General features: G+C 37.6%; 1 pseudogene; it reads left to right on the top strand.

Annotated features, from left to right (window-relative positions):
* Window positions 1–2669: 2669 nt before the first annotated feature.
* Window positions 2670–3584, top strand: LOC138916911 (olfactory receptor 5AN1-like; annotated as a pseudogene).
* The last annotated feature ends 10171 nt before the right edge of the window (window positions 3585–13755 follow it).

Raw genomic sequence — 13755 nt, forward strand, 5'->3', positions numbered from 1 at the left:
TTAAGTCTTTAATTCTTTTTGAGTTTATTTTTGTGAGTGGTGTAAGATTGGTGTCTAGTTTCATTGTGTGCATGTGAATATCCAATTTTCCCAAACCCATTTATTGAAGAGACTGTATTTTTTCCATTGAGTATTTCATGCTCTCTTTTCAAATGTTAGTTGATCATATACCCACAGTTTTATTTCCGGGCTCTTGATTCTGTTCCATTGGTCTAAGTGTCTGTTTCTATGCTAGTACCATACTGCTTTGATTACTATGGCTTTGTAATATAGTTTGAAATCAGGAAGCATAATGCCTCTTTGACAGCTTTATTCTTCTTTCTCAGGATTGCTTTGACTGTTCAGGGCCTTTTGTATTTCAACAAAAATTTTAGGATTGTATGTTCTATTTCTGTGAAAAATGTCACTGGAATCTTGGTAGAGACTGCATTGAATATATCGATGGCTTTGGGTAGTATGGATATTTTAATAATATTAATTCTTCAAATCCATGAACATGGGATACCTTTCCATTACTTGTGTCTTTTTCAATTTCTTTTGTCAATGTCTTATAGTGTTCAGTGAAGAGAACTTTAACCTTCTTGGTTAAATTTATTGCTAAGTATTTTGTTTTTTGATGCTGTCGTGAATGAGATTATCTTATTTATTTCTTTTTCAGACAATTTGTGTTAATATCTAGAATGCTTAGTTTGTATCCTGCAACTTTACTAAATTGATGGATTAGATCTAACAGGTTTTCGGTGAAGTTTTTATGATTTTCTGTAGGTAAAATCATGTCATCTGCTTATAGACACAATTTCAATTCTTTATTTCCAATTCTGATGACTTTTATTATTATTTTTTGACCCAGTTGCACTGGCTCTGACCAAGTACTATCTTGAATAGGAATCTTGAGAATGGCCAACTTTGTCTTCTTCCTGATCTTAGAAAAATGCTTTTGATCATTCACTATTTAGTATGATGTTAGATGTTGGCTTGTTGATAGGGCCTTAATTATGTTGCATTTAGTTCCTTGTATACCTAATTTATTGAGAGTTTTTATCGTTTAGTATTTTTTGAGAATTTTGAAATCTGTATTCATCAGGAATATTGGCCTGTAGTTTTCTTTTCTTGCAGTGTCCTTATCTGGCTTTGGTGTCAGTGCTGGTCTTATAAGTGAATTTAGAAGTGGTTCTTCATCTTCAGTTTTTTGGAAGAGTTTGAGAAAGACTGGTCTTAATTCTTCTTTAAATATTTGACAGACTCACCATAAAACCATCTGGTCCTGGGTTTTTCTTTGTTGGGAGGCTGTTGATTAATAATTCAATCTCCTTAATTGTTATTTGTCTGTTCAGATTTTCTGTTTCTTCCTGATTCAGTTTTTCTAGGTTGTATGTTTCTTGTAATTTATCTATGTCTTCTAGGTTGTTTAGCTTGCTGAAGAAACCATAGGACAAGAGAGTATTCTTGGTGTGGCACTGTGCCAGCAGGGTGAGGGGCAATGGAGTCAGAGTATGGCTTCTCCTTTACCCTTTTAATGTGGTTCTTCTTGTTCTCTGTGGTTAGTGGAGGTGCTTCAGCCTCATCCTCATGTTTTAGGATTTTTGCAATGATGTCCTGTCTGTGAATAGTTGGTAATTGTTCTTATGAGGGTTACCAAAGTCAGGAATGACCTATTTTGCCATCTTGATGATGCCACTCAGAACAGAAACTCTAAAGTCTGAACCCTAACCACAGTACTATGCTATTTCCTAAGTTGAAAAATATCCTACATTTGAGACAATATTTGATTGTAATTGTGAGTTTTACTAGCCTCCTTTTAAGACTGGCTCCTATGAAGACTTCCCTAAGAAGACATTTCATAACTTTATTAGCATACATGCTGTACACCAAGAAAATATCAGGATTATAAATTATGATACAATTATCCAGGCCATTTTGAAGATATTATATTAAATATATTGGTAAAAAGGTTTGAGAAGTTATTATAAACAGGATAATTTTTCATATAGGTGAAAGAAGAAATTTTTAAAAATCTATCTAGATGACTGTCTGGGAAAGAAGAGCTATTACAAGTTTATTCTGGAATGATGCCACTTATGCTTTACTATTATAAAACCACAATTATATTTTTAATTATTAAAAGTCTTTCAAAAATTGATTTTAGTCAATGATGTCTATCATAGATAATTCACTGAATTTCTATTGCTTTTTAAAAAGTTCTCTATCAACTTTTTAAATATTATTTATTTATTTATTTATTTTTGAGAAAGATTGGCCTTGTGCTAACATCCGTGGCCATCTTCCTCTACTTTATCTGTGGAACACCTGCCACAGCATTGCTTAATAAGCAGTGCACAGGTCCTTGCTGAGATCTGACCTAGGAAACTCCGAGCCGGTGAAGTGGAGAGTGAAAGCTTAACCACTATGCCACCAGGCCAGCCCCAGATCTCTTCTAATTTTCTTGAGACCTCATGAAGTAATTGAGAACCTGAAACACTGAGAAGGTATTTCTTGACAATTGGAGAAGAAAACTGGGGTCTTTCCACCAGGACAAGAAAGTGTTTTCCCTTTTTCAGTGCTCAATGAACGAAAAGAAATGGCATCTATGAGCATTGTAATGCTATTGTTTCGCCTGCGTCTGCAATCCATTCTTTTGTCTCTTTTCTGATTTTAGGAGCACGAAGCCAATGGTTTGGGGAGGAAATATTACAGATATCACCCATTTCATCCTCTTGAGATTCTCGTATTTCTCCAGAATCATAGGAGTGCTCTTTGCTGTATTCCTGTTGATCTACATTATGACTCTGACTTGGAACCCGTGCCTCCTCATCTTAATAAGGATAGATTACCCACATCCACACATCCATGAACTTCTTCCTCAGTTATCTTTCTCTCATTGATATCTGCTATGTGACCTCCACAGTCCCCAAGATGCTCTCCAATTTCTTCCAGGAACAGAAAGGTATCACCTTTGTGGGTTGTGTTATTTAGGACTTTGTCTCAACCATGGGACTGAGTGAGTCTTGTCTCATGACAGCCATGTTTTATGACTGATATGTTGCCATTTGTAACCTACTTCTCTAGTCATCCATCATATCACCAACCCTCTGTGTTCAGATAGTGCTTGTGTCCTATATGGTTGGACTCTCTGGTTCTATATCCAAATTATGTGTCATGCTTCAATCCTACTTCTGTGGGCCTGACGTCATCAACCACTTCTTCTGTGACATGCCCCAACTGTTAGTCCTGTTCTGCTCTGACACTTTCTCTGTAGAACTCATGATTGCTATATTTACAATGATCTTTGGGATAATGTCTTAGTTATTATGATATCCTATGGCTATATTATCACTTTAGCTAAAGGCAAGTTCAAAGGTTTCAACCCCTGTGCTTCTCACTTGACAGCAGTGACCCTCTTGTGTACCTCAGGTATATTTGTCTACTTGAGTTCCAGTTGTGGTGGTTCCTCCAGCTTTGACAGTTTCACATCAGTCTTCTACACTGTGGTGATTCCCATGTTGAATCCCTTGATTTACAGTCTGAGGAACAAGGAAATCAAAGGTGCCTTGAAGATGTTGCAAAATAAGTTAGAGTATTGCTGAGGTCACAGATTATGAGATTTCTGACCAATTTGTCTTGTCAGAATCACTTTCACCCACAGCAATATGCACACTAATACACTATAACAAAATTCATACTATCTTTGGACAAAGAAGGCTTGTTTGACCCAGATAATATGCCAAAATGAGCCAATAGCTTACTCAATGCCACACAGACACAATATCTTTAAGTCCTGGAGGTTCATTACTTTCACTCTACATGAGGAGTGGCCTTATCATTTATTAATCTATCTGCAAGTATTTGTGAAACATCAGGGTTTAGAAACGTTTTGCTTCTTCTTGCTTCTGAGATTAAGCTCTGTCCAATTGCAAGCTTCTGACCTTAAAGGAGAGATAATTGACAGAGGTCCCCAGGAGTGTACAAACCTTGTCTGCCAAATATTTTGATGTAGCATTATCCAGACATCATGGTGACAAATGCTTGTTCTGTGTTTCTGACCAGAGTGGGAATGAACACAGAGTGGTAATGTGCCTTTGGACAGAAACAAAGCTATGCTATTGGCCTGATTGTGTCTCCTGGGGAGACCAGTCTGAGACAGCTAATGTCTAATGTCTATCTAAGGTCTCTTCAATGCTAATCATCTAATAAATTTTTAGTCACATCCTAGTCTCCATAGTTGTAGCCTAAGGAGGGAAGAGGTGATTTGAATCATATAAAGAATGGAATGAAGTATTGGCTCCCTTCACTGCCATTTATTTATGAGTCTGATGAGTTAATTTCCTGCATCTATTGTCCAGTGGGGATTTCTGATTGGAGATGATATTCAAAATCCATGTCACAGCCAATAGCAGCTTCTGATATTGTGGGACTCAAACATCTCTTTCTCTCCCCCATCAAATCTGGAAAACTTTACCCTTGGTTCACATAGCCAATGGGATGGCACTGCCCAATCATTTCTGGTATTTCAAGCTTCTGAACATCTTTTCTGTGAGAAGTCTTCTGTGAGAGTTCATTGTAATAATAGAGTTATTGAATATTCAATACTGCAGGAGCAAAGAACAAATATGAAAAGCTGGTATACATTATTTCTTATTGTTCATGTTGAACACATTTTATGTCTTAGAGATTTATGGTTGTTTGGGGTGATATAATAGATGGAATAGAATGGTTTAAATTACTTTAATGCTCATATTTTCCAGGAAACCTCAAGGGCCAGGAAAGGAAATAGATAGTGGAAGAGGCAGGGTTCTCAAGTCTGGCCAGTTTTTCTTGTCTGAAGTAAGACATAAAGTGCAGTCCTTGTGTGCTGGTTAAAAAAAAGAACAAAATGTATAGCAACACTGACTATTGATTTGTGAGATTACTCAGACCAAACTAACTAGTATCAAACAGATGTCTTTACATTTACATATTACCCTTGGAGATTCCATTGGATCCCTTTTTTCTTTTTGCTTCTTTATTTTTTATTGAGGTAACATTGATTAATAACATTATGACAGTTTCAGAGGTACATGACTATATTTCGGTTTCTGTGTAAATTACATAATGTTCACCACCCAAAGATTAATTACAATCTGTCCCCATATACACACCCTTTTACTCTTTTCACTATTTCCCTCCATCATATCCCCTCTGATACCCACAAATCTAATCTCTATCTCTCTGTATTTTTTGTTGCTGTTATTGTTTTTATCTTCTACCTATGAATGAAATCATATGATATTTGGCTTTCTCTGTTGGACATACTTAACTTACGTTATACCCTTAAGGTCCACCCATGTTGTCACAAATAACAGGATTTCATTTTTTTTTATGAGTGAGTAGGATTCCATTGTGTGTATATACCACATCTTTTTTATCCATTCATCCATTGATGGGCAGTTGGGTTCTTCTACATCTTGGCTACTGTGAATAATGCTGTGGTGCACAAAGGGATGCATAAATCTCTTTGAATTGCTGATTTCGAATTCTCTGGATAAATACCCAGTAGTGGAATCGCTGGATCATATGGTATTTCTATTTTTAATTTTTTTGAGAAATCTCAATACTGTTTTCCATAGTTGCTGTAGCAGTTTGCATTCCCATTGACAGTGTATGAGGGTTCCCTTTTCTCCACATCCTCTCCAACACTTGTTATTTATTATCCTGTTAATTGTGGCCATTGTGACAGGTGTGAGGTGATATCTCAGTGAAGTTTTGACTTGCATTTCTCTAAAAATTATTGATGTTGAATATCTTCTCAAGTGCCTGTTGGCCGTATGTATATCTTCTTTGGAAAATTTTTTCCTATCTTCTGCCTATTATTTGATTGGGTTGTTCATTTTTTGTTGTTGAATTGTATGAGTTCTTTTTATATTTTGGAAATTAACCTCTTGGTGGATATATGATCTATAAATCTTTTCGCCAGCTGGTAGGTGGATTTTTTTCCTTTTGTTGGTGGTTTCCTTGGCTTTGCATGAGTTTTTTGGTTTGAAGTAGTCCCATTTGTTTATGTTTTCTTTTGTTTCCCTTGACTGAGAAGACATGATATTCAAGAAGATACTGCTAAGACCAGTGTCAAAAGGTGTACTGCCTATGTTTTATCCAAAGAGTTTTATGGTTTCAGGTCTTCTATTCAAGGCTTTAACCCATTTTGTGTTAATTTTTCTGTAGGGTGTAAGAAGATCTACTTTCATTCTTTTGCACATGGCTATCCAGTTTTCTCTACAGTATTTATTGAAGAGACTTTCTTTTCTCCATTGTATGTTCTTGGCTCCATTTTCAAAGATTAGCTATACATAGATATGTGGTTTAATTTCTAGGCTCTCAATTCAGTTTCATTGATCTGAGTGTCTATTTTTGTGCCATAACCATGCTGTTTTGATTACTATAGCTTTACAGTATATTTTGAATTCAGGGAGTGTGATTTTTCAGCTTTTTTCATTTTTCTCAGGATTGCTTTAGTTATTCAGGGTCTTTTGTTGTTTCATATAAATGTTAAGATTCTTTCTTCTGTTTTTGTGAATAATGTCATTGGGTTCAGATTGAGATTCCATTGAATCTGTAGGTTGGTTTAGGTAATATGGACATTTTAACTACGTCTATTCTTCCACTGCAAGAGCATGGAATATCTTTCCATTTTTTTATATTTTCTTTGATTTCTTTTAATAATGTCTTAGAATGTTTGGTGTATAGCTCTTTCACCTCCTTGGTTAAATTTATTCCAAGATATTTTATTCTTTTTGTTGTGGTCGTAAAAGGTATTGTATTTTTGAGTTCTTATTCTGCTAGTTCATTAATGTAGATAAATGAAACTGATTTTTATAAGTTGATTTTGTACCCTGCAACTGTGCTGTAGTTGTTCCTTATTTCTAATAGTTTTCAGGTGGATTCGTTAGGTTTTCTATAATGGGATCATGCCATCTGCAAACAGAGAGAGTTTCTCTTCTTCTTTTCCTATTTGGATACCTTTTATTTCTTTTTCTTGCCTAATTGCTCTGGCCCAAACCTCCAGTTCTATGTTGAAAAGGAGTGGTGAGAGTGGGCACCCTTGTCTTGTTCCTCTTCTCAAGGGATGGCTTTCAGTTTTTAACCATTAAGTTTGATGTTGGCTGTGGGTTTGTCACATAAGACCTTTATTGTGTTGAGGTACTTTCCTTCTATACCCATTTTATTGAGAATTTGTATTGTAAATGGATGTTGGATTTTGTCAAACGCTTTCTCTGCATTTATTGAGATTATCATGTGACTTTTATTCCTCCTTTTGTTAATATGGTGTGATTGATTTGCAGATGTTGAATCATCCCTGCGTCCCTGGTATAAATCCCACTTGATCCTGGTGTATGACTCTTTTCACGTATTGCTGTATTTGGTCTGGCAATATTTTGTGGAGGATTTTAGAATCTACGTTCATCAGTGATATTGGCCCGTAATTTTCCTTCTTTGTGTTGTCCTTGTCTGATTTTGGTATCAGGGTAATGTTGGCCTCATAGAATGAGTTGGGAAGTGCTCCATCTTCTTCAAATATTTGGAATTGTTTGAGAATGGTAGGTATTAAATCTTTGAATATTTGGTAGAATTCTCCAGAGAAGCCATCTGATCCTGGACTTTTGTTTTTTGAGAGGTTTTTGATTACTGTTTCAATGTCTTTACTTGTGATTACTCTATTCAGATTCTCTATTTCTTATTGATCCAGTTTTGGGAGGTTGTATGAGTCTAAGAATTTATTCATTTCTTCTAGATTATCCAATTTGTTGACATATAGTTTTTCATAGTATTCTCCTATAATCCTTTCCATTTCTGTAATATCCATTGTAATTTCTTCTCTTTCATTTCTAATTTTATTTATTTGAGACTTCTCTCTTTTCCTTAATGAGTCTGGCTGAGGGCTTGTCAATTTTGTTTATCTTCTCAAAGAACCAGTTCTTAGTTTTATTGATTCTTTCTACGTTTTTTTTTTTTTTGGTCTCTATTTCATCTATTTCTGCTCTAATTTTTGTTTCTTCCCTCCTTCTGTTGACTTTGTACTTTGTTACTGGGATTGTAATCTCCTGTAACTTCAAGTTTGATTTCTAGAGGGTTGTTATTCTCTTTCTCTTCTTCCGTGTTACTTAGTTCTTCATGGTAACTGATTCTTTGCTGGCACATTTGTGGTAGTAACCACATTTCCTATTGGGTATGGGTTTGGTTACTTTGGTTCTGAGTTGCTTTTGTTTGTATTTGATACCCTGCACTTTCCACCCTCTACTACCTCTGCTGGTGGTGTAGTCAGTGCCCTCCTTGTGCTACTTTAGCCTCTGAGGTTGCTAGTGACTTGCTGCTTATGATGTCACTGCAGTCTCAGGTGTCACCAGTGGGGTCACCAGGCTTCATACACTTCTGCTGCTTCTGGGGTCTCCTGGGTGTCATGCTTCTCCACTGCTTCTCCTTGGGCTCTCCATGGGAGAGGATACTGCTGCATTATATACCATCTACACTGCTGCTCCAAGGTTGTCTAGGGTTACTGTTTGCACCAATGCCTGGGTGCTGGGTTCATGAGTGTCACTGTCACTTCTGGGGCCTCTGGTACTTGAAGATTGTATGCAGCCCCTGCTGCTGGTGGACCTGATATTGGGGGTTCTGCCACTGGGGGCTGGGTAACTAGTTCCATTGTATTTCCTGAAGCCTCTGGTTACAGGTTCCACCTGCCACCACTGGGGGTTTGGAGGGGCTAAGCAGAGAGAGGTTGTTGCTTGTGCAGCCTCTGGTTTCTAGAGCTAGTTGGTTTGTTTTGCAAACTGAGGTTAGGGTCCCCTGCCCTACCTGGGAAAATATGAGTTTTGTATACTGCTCCCAATGTTGGAAAGACCTGTCCAATGCAGGTAGAGGGGGAGGGATCTGCTGAGAGACAGGCAGGGAGCAAGCTGCCCCTGTTTTCTCTGTCCCCCAGTGACCACTTACAGACACGTGGGGCAGATCCACTTGGGGACAGGCGGGGACACCTATTGGTTTTGCTCCTGCCATGACCATTCACAGTTACATGAGCTCCAGTGCCTGCTGTTTCTGTTTCCGTTGTGTCTGCCCAGAGTTATGTAAGTCATGGCACCTACTGTTTCCACTCACATGACAGTAGTGATGTATGGCACCTGCTTTTCTGCTCTTGAAGCAACTGCTTGCAGGCACATACACTGGTGTGAGGATCTACACCCTGGATAACTGCTGTTGGAGGAGGTGGAGGGGGCTGCTCCCCTAGTTCCACTGCACCCTGGGGGTCCATTCCACCCACCTTCAGATATATATGCGTGGATCTCTTATGTGTCTTGTTGTGCACTTTGGCATAAAATGGGGAACTGCAAAACCTTTGAGAACTATTTTAGTGTTTAAAAGGAGAAAACACAGGCCCAGAGGAAAAGTTGTGGATCATTTTTGAGGGGCCTATACTATCTTATTTGATCCATTCAGAAAGTCATATATGAGCAGTCTACAGAAGGCTCCTGAGTTGAGTGGTTCCCATGTAACTTTGTTGAACATGCCAGGTCTTGAGGAAGTGAGGGGCCACCAGTCAAGAATAATTGTAATACTTGGTCTTCTGAGAGTGATCCTGTCCATATTCTTCCTAATAAACATATCTCTTCAGATTTCATTCCTTGCCCTATAATTACACTGAACTTTTCCAAAGTCATCTAAGAAAATATAAGGAAGGCTTATACATAAATATCATAAAGAAGAGGGGCATGCCAAAAGGGTTACTTTTTCATTTACTTTTTCCATTTCTTTCTTTTTTTTTCACTTTCTAAGCAGGATCAAATGGAGATAAGTATGGGGAGGGAGAGTATCTGATGCCAAGAACGACATCTGAAAAAACCAAAGGAAGGGAGCCCAGATAAACTTTATCCAAAACAAAAGAAGAAAGCTTAGGAGTCCTTGATAAATAAGAAGCAGCTAAAAACAAGGTTGAATTAGAAATGATAGACTCTAGGGTGATTGAGTAAAACCATGTGACAATTAAAGGTGCTCGGGGATTAGAGACAGTATCACTGGTTTAGCATCTTTCTCTGTGTACAGTAGGATCTTCTGGGGTAATTTTGTCTCTTAGGCATCAGCGGGCAAAAGCTTTGCAGTGGTCACCATCCAAACACTGAGATTTCCCTTCCCTCAATTACAACAGCATATATTGCAAAACACTTTAATATCTCCTTATTTCTTCCTCCTAAAAGATGAATTCTCTTCATTTTGTCTCACTTATTTGTCAAGCAATCAGCATTACCTCCTTTCTGTTCAATTCCTGAAAGAGTATGTCAAAAGATGTGGTGATCATGTTATTTACAGCATGTTCAATTACACTGTCATTGCCCTGTCCATTTGTACAATAATGTGTCTGACATGGTCTCTGCCAGTTTAGAGATCTTTTGTGATCTGTTATTGCAAAAAATATGAAGAGGTCTTCCCTAATCTCTAACTTCCTACCTACATCCAGCTGGTGATCACCCATAAGAATTTATCTCTGCCTTTCTCATACCACATATCATCTCTCATTTTGTATTATATTTCTATGGGCTCATTTCTCTCTCTTCCAGGCCTATAGGCTCGTTATTGGATAATTTACATCATCCAAAATACCAAGTATAGTACTCTTCACTCTATAGTTTTTTAGAAATAAGATTAATGTAGCAGTGAACACGTTTTAGTGAGCGGTTCAGTGGAGATACTTAAGATACGGCTCTGGAGCTAGACTGCCTGGATTTGAATCTCAGTTCTTCCCTTCATGGTTTGTGTGACCTTATTTCCTCCTCTGATCCAAGTCTCCTTATCTGAAAAATGGGAATGATAAGAGTACATATCTCATGAAGTTGTTAAAAGTTAAAATAAGATGAAACATAAAAGCATGCAGAATAACACCTGGAACATAGTACACACTGAATAAATATTAGCTACCTAATAAGATGCCTTGATTTTCAGGAAAATTCAATCATATTAGAAGCAAAGACAATTAAGTAAATCAAGTAGCTTGGGGTTTTGGAAAAAATGGCCAGTGAGAAGCCAGAATACCCAATAATGTCTTAGAAATATTGTTTGTAAAGGTGTTTCTAGTAATATCTTGGGCTATATGGTCAAAGAAACCAATAATACTAGATAAAAACTAAAACACTTTTTTCATTGCTGAGCCAGTGAGAAAAGTACAGAAATGACATGAAAAGCACAAACCAAAGAGGGTATTGGGCTGGATCCATCATTTTGCCAGGATGGACCTACAAATCTCTGGTAGGCTCAGTCCTGGGTTTTAATGAGCAAATCTATGTGGGGTAGGAGAAAAAGACAATGTGTGAGATTGTCTTAGAGACAGTACCCCTTCTCTCTAAGGCCACTGAAAACAGGGACTCTCAATGGGTGACATTCTCAGAGGGCACACCAGAAAAAAAAACTACTTCACAAAATGAGACAATTATCCACACACCTTTCTCAGCTTTAGTTTGAGAGAAAGACAAGCAGTAAAAAAAAAGTCTTTCCTGATAATTTTTTTTTTCCTAAGGAAGATTTGCCCTGAACTAAAATCCATTGCCAATATTCCTCTTTTTGCTTGGGGAAGATTCACCCTGAGCTAACATCTGCACCAGTTTTCCTCTATTTTGTATGTGGGTGGCTGCCAAGTATGGCAGCCAATGAGAGGTATAGATCCATGCCCAGGAACTGAACCCCGGCCGCCAAAGCAGAGTGCGCCAAACTTAACAACTAGGCCATGGGGCCGGCCCCTTAAATTTATTTTTATTGGTGTAAATTGACCTTATATTGTGTAAGTTTCAGGTGTTCAGTGTATTGATTTGATACATTTACATTTTGCAGTATGCTTGCTACCCTAGCATTAGCTAACACCTCTATCATGTCACATAAGTAGATTTCTTTTTTTGTGGTGAGAACAATTAAGTTCTGGCTTATTCAGATTTTGAAATATAATGCTGTATAACTGAAATTGATATACTATTATAAACCAATATTGCTTCAATAAATAAAAGATATCTAGTCTCTTAGGAACTTTGAAGTTTATAATAGAACATTGTTGTCTATAATCACAATGCTGTGCATTAGATCTCTAGGATTTATCTAGTAGTTACAAGTTTGTACCCTTAAATAACGTATCTCCAATTCCACCACCCGCCAGTCTCTGGTAACCACCATTCTGTTTGCTGTTTTTATGAGTTTGGCTTTTTTAGAACCCACATATAAGTGATATCATCCAGTTTTCTCATACTGTATCTGACTTATCTCACTTAGTGTAACACCCTCAGGTCTGTCCATGTTGCGGCAAATGGCAGGATTTCATTCTTTCTCATGACTCAGTGATATGCCAGTGTGTGTGTGTGTGTGTGTGTGTGTATAATGTCTACTTTATCCATTCAAGTATTGACAGACTCTTAGGTTGTTTCCATATCTTTGCTATTGTGAATAATGCTGCAATAAGCATGGGCATGAGGATATCTTTTTGATATATATTTTTTCATTTTCTTTGGATATATATCCAGAGGAGGAATTGCTGGATAAAACGGTAGTTCTATTTTTAATTTTTTTAGGAAATTTAATACTTTTTTCCATAGTGGCTGAACCTTTTACATTCCCATGACAGCGTATGAGGGTTCCCATATCTCCACATCCTTGCCAACAGTTTCTCTCTTCTCTTCTTGATAATAAACATTCTGAGAGGTGTGAGATGATATCTCATTGTGGTTTTGATTTGCATTTCCTTGATGATTAACTACATTGAGCATCTTTTTATGTTCCTTTTGGCCATTGAATGTCTTCTTTAGAAAAAATGTCCATTTAGTTCCACTGCCCATTTTTAAATCAGGTTCCTTGATATTTGTTATGAAGTTGCAAGCGCTCATTAAATACATTAGATCATAACTTCTTATCTGATGAATGGATTGGAAATATTTTCTCCCATTCTGTAGGCTTCTTTTCATTTTTTTTAATTGTTTTTTGCTGTATAGAAGCTTTTTACTTTAATGTATTCCCGCTTGTTGATTTTTGTTTCTGTTGCTTGTGCTTGTGGTGTCATATCAAAAAAATCATTGCCAAGATCAGTGTCAAGGAGCTTTGCCTCTATTTTTTCTTCTAAGAGTTTTATGAGTTTAGTTCTTATGTTTAAATCTTTAACTCATTTCGGGTTAAGTTTTGTGAGCAGTGTAAGTAACGGGTCTGGAGTTTTCTCTGCTTTTGTGGGTAGATCTGCTGCACTCTTCTTGCTCCCTCTTGTGGCTGAAATCCTAAACTATTCTGTGTTCTCTGGTTTTTGTCGCTCACCAGGCTGGCTACTGGAAATCTCTTTTTTGTTTTCCAGAAGGTGGCACTACTGCTCACGTTTGTGGTTTCTCCCTTTTCCATAGGCTGTTTCCTTTTTTTCTGAGAGCACTCAGTTTACCAGATTTTCTCTCCCTGCTACATTCAGGAATGTACACAAGGAGCCAGCTGCAGATGAGGAGGAGGTGTGGATTTAACAATGGGAGCTTGTTGGTTCGCATGGATCTGGAGGGGAGATGCTCTGGTGAGATACTCCTAGAGGCTCATGAGTGGGCTTCCTACTGAAATCCTGAGCCCCTGTGCCCCTTTAACTCCCTTTGGTATTTCTCTCTATCTCTTACCTGATTTCCCTTCTCCCTACACTCATGGTCTACCTGGTCAGTAGTCTACATAACCCTAGAGAGAAAGGATTTCCTCATCTGTGTCTTGCACTGCCAGGGTAGCTGGGTGCTCATTCACGGC

Source organism: Equus caballus, chromosome 12, assembly GCF_041296265.1.
Source record: "Equus caballus isolate H_3958 breed thoroughbred chromosome 12, TB-T2T, whole genome shotgun sequence".
NCBI classification, from domain to species: Eukaryota; Metazoa; Chordata; class Mammalia; order Perissodactyla; family Equidae; genus Equus; species Equus caballus.